Source organism: Symsagittifera roscoffensis, chromosome 5 (genome assembly GCF_963678635.1).
Source record: "Symsagittifera roscoffensis chromosome 5, txSymRosc1.1, whole genome shotgun sequence".
Lineage (NCBI taxonomy): Eukaryota > Metazoa > Xenacoelomorpha > Acoela > Convolutidae > Symsagittifera > Symsagittifera roscoffensis.
In genome coordinates this window covers 66,934,574-66,949,927 of record NC_087066.1, presented here as the reverse complement: position 1 = coordinate 66,949,927, position 15,354 = coordinate 66,934,574, and the positions used below count along the sequence as shown (strand labels likewise).

General features: G+C 34.5%; 1 protein-coding gene across 4 annotated transcripts in view; it reads left to right on the top strand.

The window, feature by feature from the left end:
* LOC134846528 (jouberin-like) overlaps positions 1-15,354 on the top strand; it is a 439,624-nt gene that overhangs the window by 214,248 nt on the left and 210,022 nt on the right. The window contains exon 1 of one of the 4 annotated variants that reach the window (XM_063863906.1): positions 3,058-3,067. The exons of the other annotated variants lie outside the window; for them this stretch is intronic. The gene's annotated coding sequence lies outside the window, so the exon portion shown is untranslated. Of the gene's footprint in view, positions 1-3,057; positions 3,068-15,354 lie in introns of those variants that run through there. 4 annotated transcript variants of the gene reach the window in all.

Here is a 15,354-nt window from a genome sequence, read left to right as displayed (position 1 = left end):
TTGACTGCACGATTCAATTGATTGAAAACTTCACCTCTTGATGAAATAATATTGAAGTAAAATCTGTATTTGTATAAAGTATATATACAGTCAACAATTTGATAGGTGAAATGATATTTATCTAATCTTTGCAAAATCTGATCGAGCGATGATCCGATTAATACTAAGTGAAATTTGCAAATTTCCACTGGGCAGAATGAGGAATGGTTAGATACACAGTAGTCTTGGGTGACAATAAGTTTTTCATAAAAGTTTTCTGAGACAGAGATAAAAAGAGATTTTGCATTGTAGTCCGAATAAAAAGTGGGATATGCTTGACACATAGCAGATGCCATCACCGATTACTTGTTGAAAATGATTTTTATCTATATTGAATTGCTTATATAGTAGTTACATCACCTAAGCAATGTCCATATTTGGATCATCACCTACTCAGTATTCCATATAAGGTAAAAATACCTTATATGGATTGTACAGTGAGTCATCTAGATTTCCTAATTTCCATAAATTTACAAATATCATTATTTTGAAATATCTACTACTGATCAGTTGGTTCTGAATCTCAAATCAAAAATGTATTCACGAAAAGATATCCTTCTTACCTATATTGAATTTGCTAAGAACCATAAAAGGGTTGGGAGATTTTCTTGGTCCCAAAAACCCTACAACGGAAAAATTTACTTTGAACCTTGCTTCCAATTGCTGAAGAAAAATGAAACTGGACAAATCGAAAATACCCAGCAAGTCTATCTTGGTGAAAAAGAAGGGGAAAGGATATCAGCTAAACGGAATACTGTTATTCACGATGCTGAAAACCTTGGACTCGTTCCTGTATTGGAACCCTATTCTGACAAAGACTCAGGAGCAGGAACTTGCGAACTGTCATGCGGTGTATGACGTAGCAACAAACAAGAAGAGAAGGGTGTGTGTCACAATCAAGAAGTACAGTGTGAACAAGCCACCCTAAATTCAGATTCGACTCTTCACTGCAAAGGAGAACGAAGTCTTGAAGCAAGTTGCCTATGTCAACTATATTTTGAACGAATTCAAAGAACTTGCCCAAGTCTTGGGAGATTTTATGTTTGTTGAGAACTGTAATCTTCAATAACTTTGTTGTTGAGTGATGTTATTATAGTAATGTAATTCAAATATTCATCTTTTTGAATCATTTTTTAAAATTCTTTGAGCACAGCAGTATGAGTTAGAACATTGGTTTTTCCAGAGATCTTGTTTTAAAGCTTCAAAATAAATTGGGACTTTTTCATATCGTCTTACAAGAAAAGTCCCAGAAATTATCACTAACAGTTTTGGAATCTCAAAGTTTACCAAAATTGCAAGATTTGGATACAGAATCACAAATTTCTCAATTTGAGTGGACTTTGCATAATGGAAGACGGAAAATTTTTCTAAGTTATCGTTCAGATATTAAAAAAATAGATCTTATAGAGTATCGTAGAAAAGGAAACACTTGGAAGAACAATCAGAAATTTCAGTTGGAAAAAAAGAGTATGATAATTTGGTTGATTTTATCCCCTCAGTTTTGTCTTATGTAGAAACATTCAAAAAAACTTGTATCATTATTGACGAATGCACTGTAGAAAATGAACGTTCAGAAATTGAATGAAGTTCTCAGAAATTTTGATTTGATAAAGCATGACTTTTCATCAAATACAAAAAGAAAAAATTACTTTCTTTGTACCTGTATTGTTTTGGACCCAAACATAAATTTGAAAGAAATGGACCAAAAACTTCGTTTTGGGGGTCTAATTGGATACGGAAATTCTTGTATGGATTACTTTTTTGCAAATTCAAAAATTTTCAGACTTCATGCAATTTGCATGATGCAGCTGGATCTGTGAATTCTACTACTTATAAGGGACCTGGTTATTTTTATGGATACCTAGATTTCCAAGTTCTTGTTTTCTTGGTAGAGTGACTGGATTAATCTTCTGTTTATATGTTAAAGTTTTTGCTTCATCAGTATATGCTTTAATCGATTGTTAGTTATTCTAACAAAAATTTTCAGCGAAAACAGTTATTATCATGAGTCTAGTTGTTTTGGATATTGAGTGTATTGAAAACAAAATAGTTAAAGAGTTAGGAGTTTATCAAAATGGACAAACTGTGGGATATTCCTTTCTTCCTCCCAAAAAATTCAAAGCTACATCTCAGTCTGCTTGGTGTACGAAGCATCTTTATGGAATAAATTGGAACAGTGGCCATGAAAAATATACTGAGCTTGAAAAAATATTGAAAAAACTAAAAGGTCCAGAAACGGAGTTTTTTGCAAAAGGTTATGAAAAAAGTAAAATTCTGTCAGAAGTTTTGGAAACAAAGGTTACAAACTTGGATGACTACGCATGTCCAAAAGTTCAAAATTTGATTTTCAAAGATGAAGAATTTTTTTTAAATCAACATTATCAACCTCTTTATGGACAAATGCAAAGAAAAAACCTTAAGTTTATCCAAGGAGTCGATTTTGAACTGATTGAAAACCTTCCCAATCATGGAACAAAATACCTGTTAATATTTGATGACTCTTGTGAAAAAAATTCAAATTCTAAGCAGTTTGTAAAAGTTGGTACTGCTGGAAGACACAGGGGACTGAATAAAATATATAATAAGCATAACTTGTTTCATCAAAGCAAATTGGGAAGAGATGTTGAGTTACAAAATACGCATATAGTCCTATTCAAGTCACCGAGAGATGTTTTACAAATCAATACATTAAGTCAACAACTAGGTCTAGGATCAAAAATGAAAAAGTGGTATCAAGCTTGAAAAAATATTGAAAAAACTAAAAGCTCCAGAAACGGAGTTTTTTGCAAAAGGTTATGAAAAAAGTAAAATTCTGTCAGAAATTTTGGAAACAAAGGTTACAAACTTGGATGACTACGCATGTCCAAAAGTTCAAAATTTGATTTTCAAAGATGAAGAATATGATTGGAGGTGTAGCAACTACCCATTTCGTCATGCAAATACTCTTCACTGTGCAGAAAGAAAAGCATTTGCATACCGAACATGGACTCGATGTTTTTTTAATAAATTGTAAATTACCTTATTAAATTTGTATTATCGTGTTTTTGAAATTTAAATGTTAGTCATTATCAATTTTTTCATTCCAGAGTTGAGATGGGTGATGAATGTGACAAGCAATTAAATTTAGGAAATTTTGTTTTTGATGAGGAGAATCTTGGAAGTTTTTTGGACGTATGTGTAATAGATTTCTGTGTTTATGTGCCAATTTTTTGTCGTAGTTTTATTACTAGCATGTGCAATCGTTCGAATAATGATATCCACGACATGTTAAGAAACAACTGTTTGGGTAGCAATTTTATCAAGTACAGTCGGTTATATTTTACCTTCTCCAAAGCTATGAATAAAATAATTTCTACCAAAGAACGATTTTTTATTTCGCTAGTTGGACCAAGTGGATCTGGAAAATCACATATTTTTTTTGAGTGGTTAAAAATTGGTAAATTTCAACCAAAGTTTGACAAAATTTTTTATTTTTCTCAGCATTAGCAACCTCTTTCTGGACAAATGCAAAGAAAAAACCTTAAGTATATCCAAGGAGTCAATTTTGAACTGATTGAAAACCTTACCAATAATGGAACAAGATACCTGTTAATATTTGATGACTCTTGTGAAGAAATTTCAAATTCTAAGCGGTTTGTAAAAGTTGCTACTGCTGGAAGACACAGGGGACTGAATACAATATATAATAAGCATAACTTGTTTCATCAAAGCAAATTGGGAAGAGATGTTGAGTTACAAAATACACACATAGTCCTATTGAAGTCACCAAGAGATGTTTTACAAATCAATACATTATGTCAACAACTAGGTCTAGGATCACAATGAAAGAGTGGTATCAAGATGCAACATCTACTCCTTATGGTCATTTACTCATTGATTTAACTCCAAAAACAGTTGATTCGTTAAGATATTGCACAAACAGTGGTTCAGTTCCATCAAAGATTTATCTACCAGCAGGAACAGAAACTAGGTTTTTGGACGATGAGCATACAATACGTCTCTATTCTCCCAATATTTCAAACATTTTCCCAAAAACTTCAAAAACAATTCATCCTCCATTGTCCAAAAAGTTTCATTCAATTCCTCAGCGAATATCTAGTAAACTTACTACGAGGCGAGCTAAAGGATCTTCGAAAAGTAGACGTAGTAAAGTATCGACGAGAAATATCAGAACTCACACGAAGAAGAACTTCACTGCATAAAAGGAGAACTATTTTGAGCTCGCCAAAAGGCCTACACTTAATATCTGTTATCACTCCATTTGTCATTAAGCGATTGACATAGTATGGATCAGTTTGTTCTAATTCCTTACTCAATTTATCAATCACAAAGCACACTTCCAAAAAAAAAACCAAAATTGGAACAAAAGCAAGAAAAAGAGGAGATTGTACCAAAAAATTTTGATTCTTTTTACAGTGCTGTAAATGCAAAGTTGAAAACGAGTAACAATAAGCAACTTATTGAATTAATTTTGAATTCTCCTAGAATTAGACTAATTCAGTCAGAAAATATCATATTAGATAATCGAGACACAAAAGAATCAATTGTAGACTTTGTGTGTGCACTAATGCGAAAAAATACCGACTTTCCCGATATTTACTTTACCATTTTGGAAGCAACTCAAGTTCCACCTAAACTTGTTGCCAACAAGAATGCCAAAGCGAAAGACAGAGGAACTTGGATCCCTTTCAAAATCTGAAAAAGTAAGTTTGAACAGATTGTATTCTAGAGGTAGAGCTGCGTACGGTTCTGTGCGAAACTTGAGTAAAGCAAGCGGATTTTCAAAAAAGAAAGTAGAACAGTTTTTACAAACCAAGACATCGTATACAAAATTTGGTCCCCCAATCAGACGTTTTCGAAGGTTTCCAGCATTTTCAAAATATATAAATGAAATTTGGTGTATGGATTTGGTATTTGTGGACAAACTAGCGAGTCAAAACAAGGGAGTCAAATATTTATTGGTTGCTGTTGATGTTTTTTCGCGATTTGTCAGAGTTCAAACAATGAAAACTAAATATGCCAAAGACACTTTGCAAGCTTTCAAAAAAATAATTTCTCGAAAAAACACTCCTGAAAAGCTTTGGGTTGATAAAGGAACGGAATATGGAGGAACTTTCAAAAAATTTTGCAAGGAAAAAAGCATTGAAGTTTACTCGACCATGAGTGAAACAAAAGCTGCATTTGCAGAGAGAGCCATTCAATCATTAAAACACATTATTTACCGCTACATAGAAGATCATGGTGAAAAATTCATTAACAAGTTGCCGCAATTTGTGTCTACAATGAATTGTCGCATCAATAGATCTATTGGGAAATCACCTAGAGATGTCAAGAATACTGATTTCCTCTCAATTTTGTACAATAAATCTCTAACAAGGTATAAGAAACTAAAATTCAAAGTTGGAGACAGAGTGAGAATTTCAAAGAATGATATTCCGTTCCGAAAAGGATATAAACCACAATTTACAGATAAAATTTTTGAAATTTCGGCAGTCTCTAGAAAAAAGCCTCCAACATACATCATCAAAGATCTCGACAAAGAGGAAATTCTGGGAAAATTTTATGAAAAAGAGCTTAGAAAATGTTCTGATTAAAGGTAAATCATTTTTAAACTAAATTTTTACCGATCAGTTGTCATGGATTCTTTCACTATTGAGTTGGTTTCCAACGCTTCTTTTATTTGTTATCCGAATAATAGTCTTAGTTCTTTTACAAATTTTCTACCTGAACAAATACATTTGAAAGGAGAATGGGAGGTTGCTATTTCAGAAATATCATACCCTTCTTTGAATCAAAATGTTACAGAGGGAAAGTTTACATTCATAGATGGAAGAGAAAGTTCTGAGGAGAAAAGAAAGATTGTACCGATGAACATTGAACCAGGATTTTATCCAAGTATTGTTGATTTAATTGTAGCCATGAACAACAAAATTCGAGAATGTCTAGGAGCTCAAGTTTTTAAATATAACAGAATCTATGTATCAGTAGATAAAATTACACAAAAAGTTGCTGTTCATTTACCTGAGAGTCAATCAGTGTTTATAATTCAGAGTGCTGATTTGAGCCACATTTTTGGTTGTGATTTAGAACAAACTCAAACAGGGGTTATAATGAAAGGAAAAAGTCCACATTATCCTCAGTATTCTTACGACATTATAAGAACACATTCCCTAATGATATACAGTGATATTACAGAATATAACATAGTTGGTGATACAAAAACTCCCTTATTGCGTTGTTTTCCATTTATCTCCAAAGTGAAGAGTGGAGATATAATTTCTACAGGACAGTACATGAATTATCAATCCTTTACAAATTTATAGTTTAAAAAGTTGTTGAAAAATTCTTTCCATATAGTATCAAGATAGAACTTAGAGATAGTACAGGCGAAAAAATTCCTTTTGTGTCCGTAGGAATCACTCGAGTTGTTCTCTTGTTCCGCAAGATTTCGAATAATCATTTTTGATTTAAACTTCATACGAAATGGTTGCTCAAAATTCAGCTGATTTCCCTGTTTTTCGAGGACATGCAAGACAGCGTGGAAGAGGTTTTGGAGCTCTTGCACAAACTCTTGGGAGAACTGCAATCCCCTTTATTGAAAAATATATAGTCCCAGCTGCGAAAAGAATTGGGGCAGATTTGTTTGAAATCGCTGCTCCAGAGATTGGGGAAGTTGTTAGTGGACGTAAAAAAACTCAAAACATTTGCAAAAGATGAAGGAACAAAAACAGTTCGGAAACAATTGGAAGGTGGAAAAAAGAAATCTAAGCGTAGAACAGCTAGAACCAGATCCATTTCTCAAAAAAGTAGATCGAAAAACAGTCGCTCTCGCAAAGACATTTTTGACAATATAAAATGAGTGTAAACCAAAGCCATTTTCGGTACGGGGCTTTTACAAATTCTTCATTGGAGATTTTTGATAAAGTCCCAGTTTTGGAAACAATTATGTCATCTTACACACAAGAAGTATTCCCCAGTACTTCTCTGGATGAAAGCAGTATTGAGTTTGAATTTGAAACGGATCGTAACCTCTACTTGGATATGCGTGATACCCATCTTAGCTTAAAGCTTCAACTATTCAAAGGAAGATTGTTTGATGCTTTCAAAAAAGAAAAAGCAGAACATAAAGCAAAATTGGAGGAAGATTCAGATGAGGAACCACAAACTTACTTAACTTAAGTAAACAATCTACTACATTCTCTATTCTCGAACTGTGAAGTTTATTTTAACAATACAATGGTTTACAATGCCAATGGATTATATCCTCATAAGGCACAGGTTTCGAACGAATTCAACTCGTCAGCAGTGAGTAATAAAGGAATTCATGCTTGTCATGTCACAGTTTTGAAGAAAATCCTGATGCATTTGATATGTATCCATTCACTGATAGAGCAAACTCCTTGGGAACAGGGATAACTTTTTCACTCTATGGGAGGCTCGCCATTGATTTGTTTACTTGCGAAAAACTGTTGCTACCAAATACCAAAGTTCGAATTAAACTTATTCGAGCTAGACCTAATTTTTACATGTTATCTGATAATCCAAATGTTAGTCTGAAAATAGTTGATTGTTCGTTGTTTACTAGAAGAATTTTAGTTGCTGAACCTAATCATCAATACTTGCAATGGAATCTGGAAAGAGAACCTGCTCAATACAATTACATGGAAACTATAGCAAGAACCTTTATCATTCCATCTCGTCAAAACCAGTTTATTCAGGAAAATTTTTTCAATAATGCCCCAATCAGAAGGATAGCTGTTGCAATGAATACAAATTCGGCTGTTGCGGGATCTTTTTATGAAAATCCTTTCAATTATCAACAATTTCATTTGAGAGAGCTTAGAATTATTCGGGGTGGAAGAGCAATTATTTCATTAGATACAACTTCTCCTTGTCGACCCTATGTCACAACAATGAAAGCAATGCAGTTTAACGACGATTTCCCAGATCTTCCTATGGAAGATTTTCAAAATCACTATATTCTAGTTTTCGACTTGAGTTCACTACAGGATGCTGCTGAACAGTTGCATTATCCAGAACTTAGTGGAGAAAGCTTGAGATTAGAAATGTTTTTTTTTTTCAATTTCCCTTGGAGCAAGTAACGGAAGTGATAGTCTTGGGAGAAAGACTATCAAATGTTCAAATTGACAAATTCGGAACAGTCGCTAAAAATGTTTAGTTTTTTTGAGTTTTCAGGTTCCTATAAAAATACTGTAGCTTTTTTGGGACTTTTCATTGTGATTGTCTCTGTACTATATATTTTGTTTTTCTTCAGACCTAAATCTCCAGAAATAGCAGCTAATGAATGCTGTTTAATTGAAAACCCAAGACATTTTTTCAACCTAGACTGTGAATCAGTGTTCAAAGAATTGTCAAAGAATTGTCAATATGACCAAAGACACAAAAATGTTTAGTATATTACACAATTGTTAGAATTGAGAATAACAACAAAAAAAATGAATAAATTATGCATGAATTGAATAATTTCATCATTTTTTTTAATCGAATTTGTTTTTTTTTTAATCTTGTTAAAATACTAAAAATAAGATATTTATAAGATAATAAGATTTTGTTTCAGTTTTCAGTTTCAAACCCATTCTACTCTTAGACTACTCTGCTTATTGCTCCGCCTCCGGATCTGAAGAAAAATTTAAAGAAAAATTTGAATTTTGTTAATTTTTCAACAGCAAACTTATTATGTAAATTGGCCTTGAAATGTACTCGGCACATTCAGGAACAAATATGCGAGCAGTCTTGTTCATTCCAATGCTTTGCACGAAGTGCGGTCTGTATTAAGACAACCGCGTATTCATACTCGTCAGTATTTAGACAAGTACTGTATGAACCAATCAGAATCGGGATAAGACATAAATAATCCAAAATAAATAATAACTATTTATATTTATTTCTTCCTTGTCTCGATTCTTATTGGTTAAAACAGTATTTGTCTAAATATTGACGTGTATGAATACGCGGTTGTCTAAATACGGCTACGTAACCGCTTTGCACGAACTAAAATTTTTTGGTTATTACCGTGTTTTACCGTTTGGTTTTTACCATAACATTATTGTTGGTTTTTACTGTCTATAAAAATTGCAAAACTATGTCGACATTGAGTGTGCGTTCAATTTATTTGCGATTGCTGTTTTACATACAAATTCGTTGATTTTTGAATGTTTAACGAAATTTTGTTTGAATACTGTTTAAGCATATATATCGTTCTACGTTCCAGTTGTTAAATATTCGTTTTGATTTATCGTTTGCTGCTCAAGTCTTTCAATTATTTATCAGCAATGACTACATTTGACGAAAAATTAAAACACAACCAACATTGTCGAGAGTTTATATGTTGTCAGAAGTGTGATTTCCACGCGAAAAAATTTGACGGTGATGGAATTCCTGAATTTGTCATGGAAGACGAAGGGTATCTTTGGTGCCCAAACGAACACAGACTCTTCAGTTCTTCATGCGAAAATTGTGAAGGAAAATACACGCAGTTTTGCAGAAATAAGAATCGAATCCTCTGCTTGGCATGTGACTACCCAGTGTACATATTTAAGCTTCCTTTGCTGGATAATTTTGACTTCCTGGGGGATAAATTTGACATGCATGCTTTGGAGAGGGAAATCTGCTGCGGAAAATGTTCGAATTCGAGTCTTCGAGAGTTTCAAATAATTCCGATTGACAATGAAATGCTATCAGTGACATGCCATAGATGCGACCTGGAACAAATTGTAGTTCCTAAGGAGTGGGAAGAAACTGGATCTGCCTATGGAGGTCAGTGCTCGGGTGGCCAGATCAAACTATTCAGGGGGGGAAGTTTGTCATCTGAAGATGAAGAAACACGCCCGAAAGAAAATCCGACCGGTTGTAGGGCGACTAAAGAACACGAGCATGCGTTGGCTGTTGTCCCGTGGAGGAAAAAAACGGGCTTCTTTTCGAAGTTGAAGGCGGTCTCTAAGCCGGTGTTCAAGTCGCTGTTAAAAATCGGAAAGCGAACTTTCAAACCAGTGGCTAAGTTAGCTCTAGGTGCAGTAGGAGCAAAAATGGGACTTGGAGCGGCTGGAATTGGATTGGGTTTCACTGCGATAGATGTAGTGTCGTACTTTTTGGAACAGCTCGGTGAGGAAAGTGATGATGGAGACAGAAAATCAATTGAGCAAAACATAATAGATCTTCTGCCGTTTCTGGAGGAAAAAGGGGTGGAACAAGTGCTGAAGATGGTGGAAGAAAAATCGGCTACGAGGAAAATTAAGGACCACTAGAGCCATTTATATTTCAAAAATTTGTTTGATATAAAGCTCAGCTTGATTTTAGTTGTTTGTAAATGCTCTAATTTTGCAGTGGAAGATATTTAATTTAGCCTAGCAATTTATTTTTAGTATTGTTATTTATATCATTTTTTTTGAAGAAAGTGAGGAGCACATAGAACGGTTTTTTATTCAGAATAATTTCTGAAAAATTGCTTGTAGTTGTGATCGATTCTGGAACTAATCACTATCCGGAATGAACTTTGAGACTTCCCTAGTGAATCATGGAGGATTATCCTAAAATAATCATCCTCCATGATTCACTAGGTAAGTCTCAAAGTTCCTTTCGGAAAGTAAGATTTTTGTAATATTCTCAAGATTTCTGGTAAGATTCTTGCAAAAGTGGGTTAATTGAACTATCTTAAAAACTGAGCTAAACTTGTTGGAATATTGATAGCGGAAAGTTATTTCGCAAAAACTTTGCAAGAATCTTGCAACGTCTTCCAAGTCAACCAACCCTTATTTTTTCATAAGAAAAACATCTTTCCAAGCTTTAGTCATTTATAAGATTAACAGGGATAGCCGGTTACTGTGCAAGTAGCGCAGAATGTTCCGACCAAAGTCTTTAGAAAACTACGGTTTAGAAAGTTTTCTATTCCAAATTAGTGTAGTTTTTTCTGCTTGGCGCGATAAAAGGATCTGACGCTAAATTATAATTAAGCATATTAGACTGTCATTGTAATATAGGAAAATTGCACAAAAGTTTTTGTAGAAAAATGACTTAAAAAACTTTTAAAAAATTTTAAATTGTTTTTAAATTTTTGGTTCCAAAATGAAGCTTGAAAACTCCAAAAACTAGTTTTACTTGCATTTCTTGCTTAAAAATAAATTTTAAGGTCCTAAAATGGGTAGAATTCAGCTTGTAAGCTTGCTCGCTTGCTTTATTAGCTCGCATTAAGACAAAAAATCAAAAATTTCAAACCGGTTTTTCCCAACACTGGGTTCAAATCACGACTGATGATATATCGCTCAACCCAGTCCGATCATTTCTGTAGTACGTGGCTGTGCGTGGAAAACAAAGAACAGAAAAATGAAAACTAAACCCATCCAAATACAAAATTCGTCCCCATTTTTAAAATAGTTGGAACAAAAAAACAAAAAAAAACAAAACAACCGAATATAAAGTTCCGTTCCATTTTTAAAAAAATTCGCAACAAAAAAAATCATAAATTACAAATGATACAAAGTTTTTCCCATTTTTCAAATAGTCGGAACAAAAAAAAAGAGAAAAAAAACCATGTTAAAAATTTACAAATTAAAAGACAACAAATAAAAAGTTTTCCCATTTTCAATGGTGGCATTTTGCTTACAGGCTGAAAAAATCTGTTCTATTTGAAGCTCATAATCTTTTAGTTATAATGAGTTTTCACTCTTACAAATCTTTCCTTATTGCAGTCACTCTATTAACAAGAAAAGAAAAAATGAGTTTGAAAGAAACCAAAAAAAAAAAGGTTTTTTTTTCAGGCATTTTTTGTCTTTGTTGAATATCTTTCCTTGTAATACCCTGAAGATTTTACGCATCTTGGACAGCAACCGGGTTAAGTCGTTTGTGTCCTTGTCTTATTCTTTTGGTTCTTTGTGGATTCAAGAGTGGTACAAACATTGATACCGATAATGATGTATGGTGGATAAATCGAAAAATCGAGAGTATTCCAAGAACGGATCAAAACGACCAGACAAAAATATTTTAATTTTTTTGAGGAAATTAGATAAAAATTGAAGTTGTGACTTGATTACCAATGCTATCGTCAGCCAAATATAAAAAAACTATAGAATGGTGAAACGTAAATAAAAACCCAAAAAAGTGTTGAAATGCAATAATTGTATATTTGAGATTATTTGTAGAACCTAAGGAATAAAACATGTTTTTTTAAACATACTAATGCTTGTATTTGCAGAATCTAAGGAACAACACATATTTCAAAAAAAACTAATGGCAGTGTTGTTTATCAATTTAGGACCACAGAATTCGCTAACGCATGATGTAGATGATTCAGAATCCATGTATAACGATAATGGCTACTTCGACAAAAGATTGATTGAAAAAAAAAACATAAATACTTTTCGTTCTCAAACTATGTGAAAAAATGACCAAAAAATGATCAAAAACAGTGGAAATCATGAATTGTCGAAGTGGTTGTTGGCAATGAGTTACTCCTAGGCCACGATAAAAAGGCTAAAAGCACGTTGCTTGACGTAAGCAGATTCTAGTTATTCCAGTAATTGCAAGTATACCGGGGCGAATCTAGGATTTTCTCGAAGGGATGGGGCGGATTTTCAAAAATTAATTCGAAAAGCTTGTCGACCTGTTTTTTGGTCGACCAAATTGATTTTCCGCCACCCGTCCGCCCCCGCCCTTCCCTTAAATCCGCTTCTGCGAGTGGCTATAATCTACCCTACGATGAGTATTATTCATCAGGACGGAATTATAATTTTTCGCCGGAAAAACAATCTGCACGGAATTCCAATACCCAGGGAAAATACGTTAATGCTTAAAGTGAAACCAAATTGAAAGGTAAAAATATATCGATTGCAAGCAAATCATCAATTGGCTGGGAAACTTGTAAAATGAACTAAAAATTTGGTTAACTAAAAAAGAGCATAACACTTGAAAAGCTCCGAAAATTTATTTGTACTAAATGAGCCGAATGTTTTGATCAAAAAGGGTAAACAAATAATGCTGGCGCATTTGACGAGAGTTAGACAAGTATGTGATAAAAAGAATAGTTTCAGAAAAATTGACAATCAGAAAAATGAAAAAGAACTGTAAAACAGTTACTAATAAAAAGTGTTAGTTTATTCGATTCGTCGCCTCTGCCAGCCATCCCGAATTTCTTTGCTGGATTCAAACGCGGTGTTACATAGGATTAAGAGTTTGTCTGCAATTAGGGTTGATAGTTTGTTTGAATAAGATCATGCTGGTTGCTCCAACACCTCCAAGACGCTCATCTACATCGGGCTCAGGGATGACATATGGTTCGGAAGGACTGAATAATGTGGTCGTTTTCTGGATTCTTCGATATTCGATACTTTGGGACCTCTAAAAATAGCAATTCGCCAACCGATTCAATGTTCGTTTCCACGCAGCAGTTGCAGACCTAATTGCATCTACTGAGGGCCACTGAGGGTTCCCCTCTGCAGTTGATTCATGGCTGAACTAAACAGACTGCGAGGCAATTCCTATGAACAATTGTGATCATCAAAACAGCTGGATCGTAACTGTCCAGAGGAAGAAGCTTTCATCTTTACTTGTCTCGAGTGAGAGTCAAAATAGCAGCTGCTACTCCTCTAAATTGCAATTAAGTTTATCGGATGGCGATTTCTGTGCGGACCATCAAAAACAGCGGACCTTCAATTCGATTCCAATGATTGCCTAAATTAAAAGAGCATTTTGAATAAGACGTCCTAAGTGATAAAGGAGACAACCATCAAAAGAAACATGAAACCAAACATGATTGTCATTTTAAATTATTGACGGACAACTAAAAAAACTAATAGTAAAAATGTACCAGATACAAACAGTCCGAAGACAGAGCTGATTACTATCAGACGACTCTTTATGGTACGATAGAACGAGATATAGCTCAGTACTCAAAACGAGCAATGTTACTGGAAACATAATTCAATTTGAAATGAGCAGGATGAAATGAGGAGACTGAGGGAAGCAATAAGATAGATGGAATTGGTGCCGCTCAACAAACCAGGATTTAAAGAGTGCCTCTCGTTTTCAATTAAAAGACTCCATAACAGGGACTTCATTCTGCAAGTTGATTTTAGTGGCCCAAGATTTATGAAGATAAAACCGCTATTTCAAAATAATGAGAAGAGAGGAAATTAATTAACTTAATTTCACGCCTGGCTAACTCAACAATGGATCAACAATGGATTACATGGGCCTGATATGGCAGAGTAAATGGCGTTGAAATCTTATGATGGCCTTAATATTCTGCTTGTAAAGTCAGGAAAAATGGCTGCTAACTGCCTCGCAAAAGAAATGAATGAAAGACCATTGCGCATAAAAAATGTACGTCCGAAAGAAAACAGGACAGATGATTCAGACCCGAATTTTGAGTAAAGAGAATCGACACCTGTGCCAGTTGAAGAAAATGAAGAGTAGCTGACACCAAATACACTGACACCAGTGTCAGTTTAATTGAAGAAATCACAGAGACCACAGATTTTTGGTCGCACAATGACAGCGGGTTCGACCACTTTGAAGTCAAAACCTCACCCCACCCGAGTACCTTGAAGTAGGATGAGATTATTGAGGCTGAGGAGGTGGAGCCGAAATTGAGCTCAATGAAAGTTCTTCTGATACTGCACATTCAGATATATCTTCATTTTAGGAACACTGGAAAGAGTCAAAGTGTCAAGCAGTCAATCATCGGTTCCACCATTGAGTTCATCCGTGATCAACTCTTCAATCGATTTTTCCAATTTTGAATCTGATTTTACGCAACGTTCTCAACAGTTGAGCATCACTCAAGCGTGGAAAAGGAGGATATTCGAGAAAACCCAACAATCAGAAAAAAACTCTTCTCTTGAAGAACCGGTTGTAATGAGGACTCGACGGCGAGGACAGAGACAGAAGGTCGCAACGCTGCAGCCATCATCGAACAGACGAGCAGAAACGCTAGCTCATAGGAAGAACCAGGGGTAAAGCTGATAAGAGACTAAAACCGAAGATATTCTTATCGCTGAGAAAACAAGGCCTACGGTAATTTTTCCCAAAAGTGTCCCAACAAAATGATCGTTGATGTTATTTTTGCGGAGTTATGGGGAACACTAATGAACAGGTCTTTATGAAATGGAAAATTTATGGTCCTTTTCTGATTTGGGCAGGGGGATTACCTCGGCCTTTTTCCACATTTGGGGGATAATTTTTCAGACAGCGAAAGGTTACACAAATGAGTCAAGTAATCAAGTGAAAGCGGTCCGAGGTATTTGAGGTGGAAATTGCAAAGGTCATCCGGACCGAGTGCTCGTGAGCGTTTACTATCAGCAA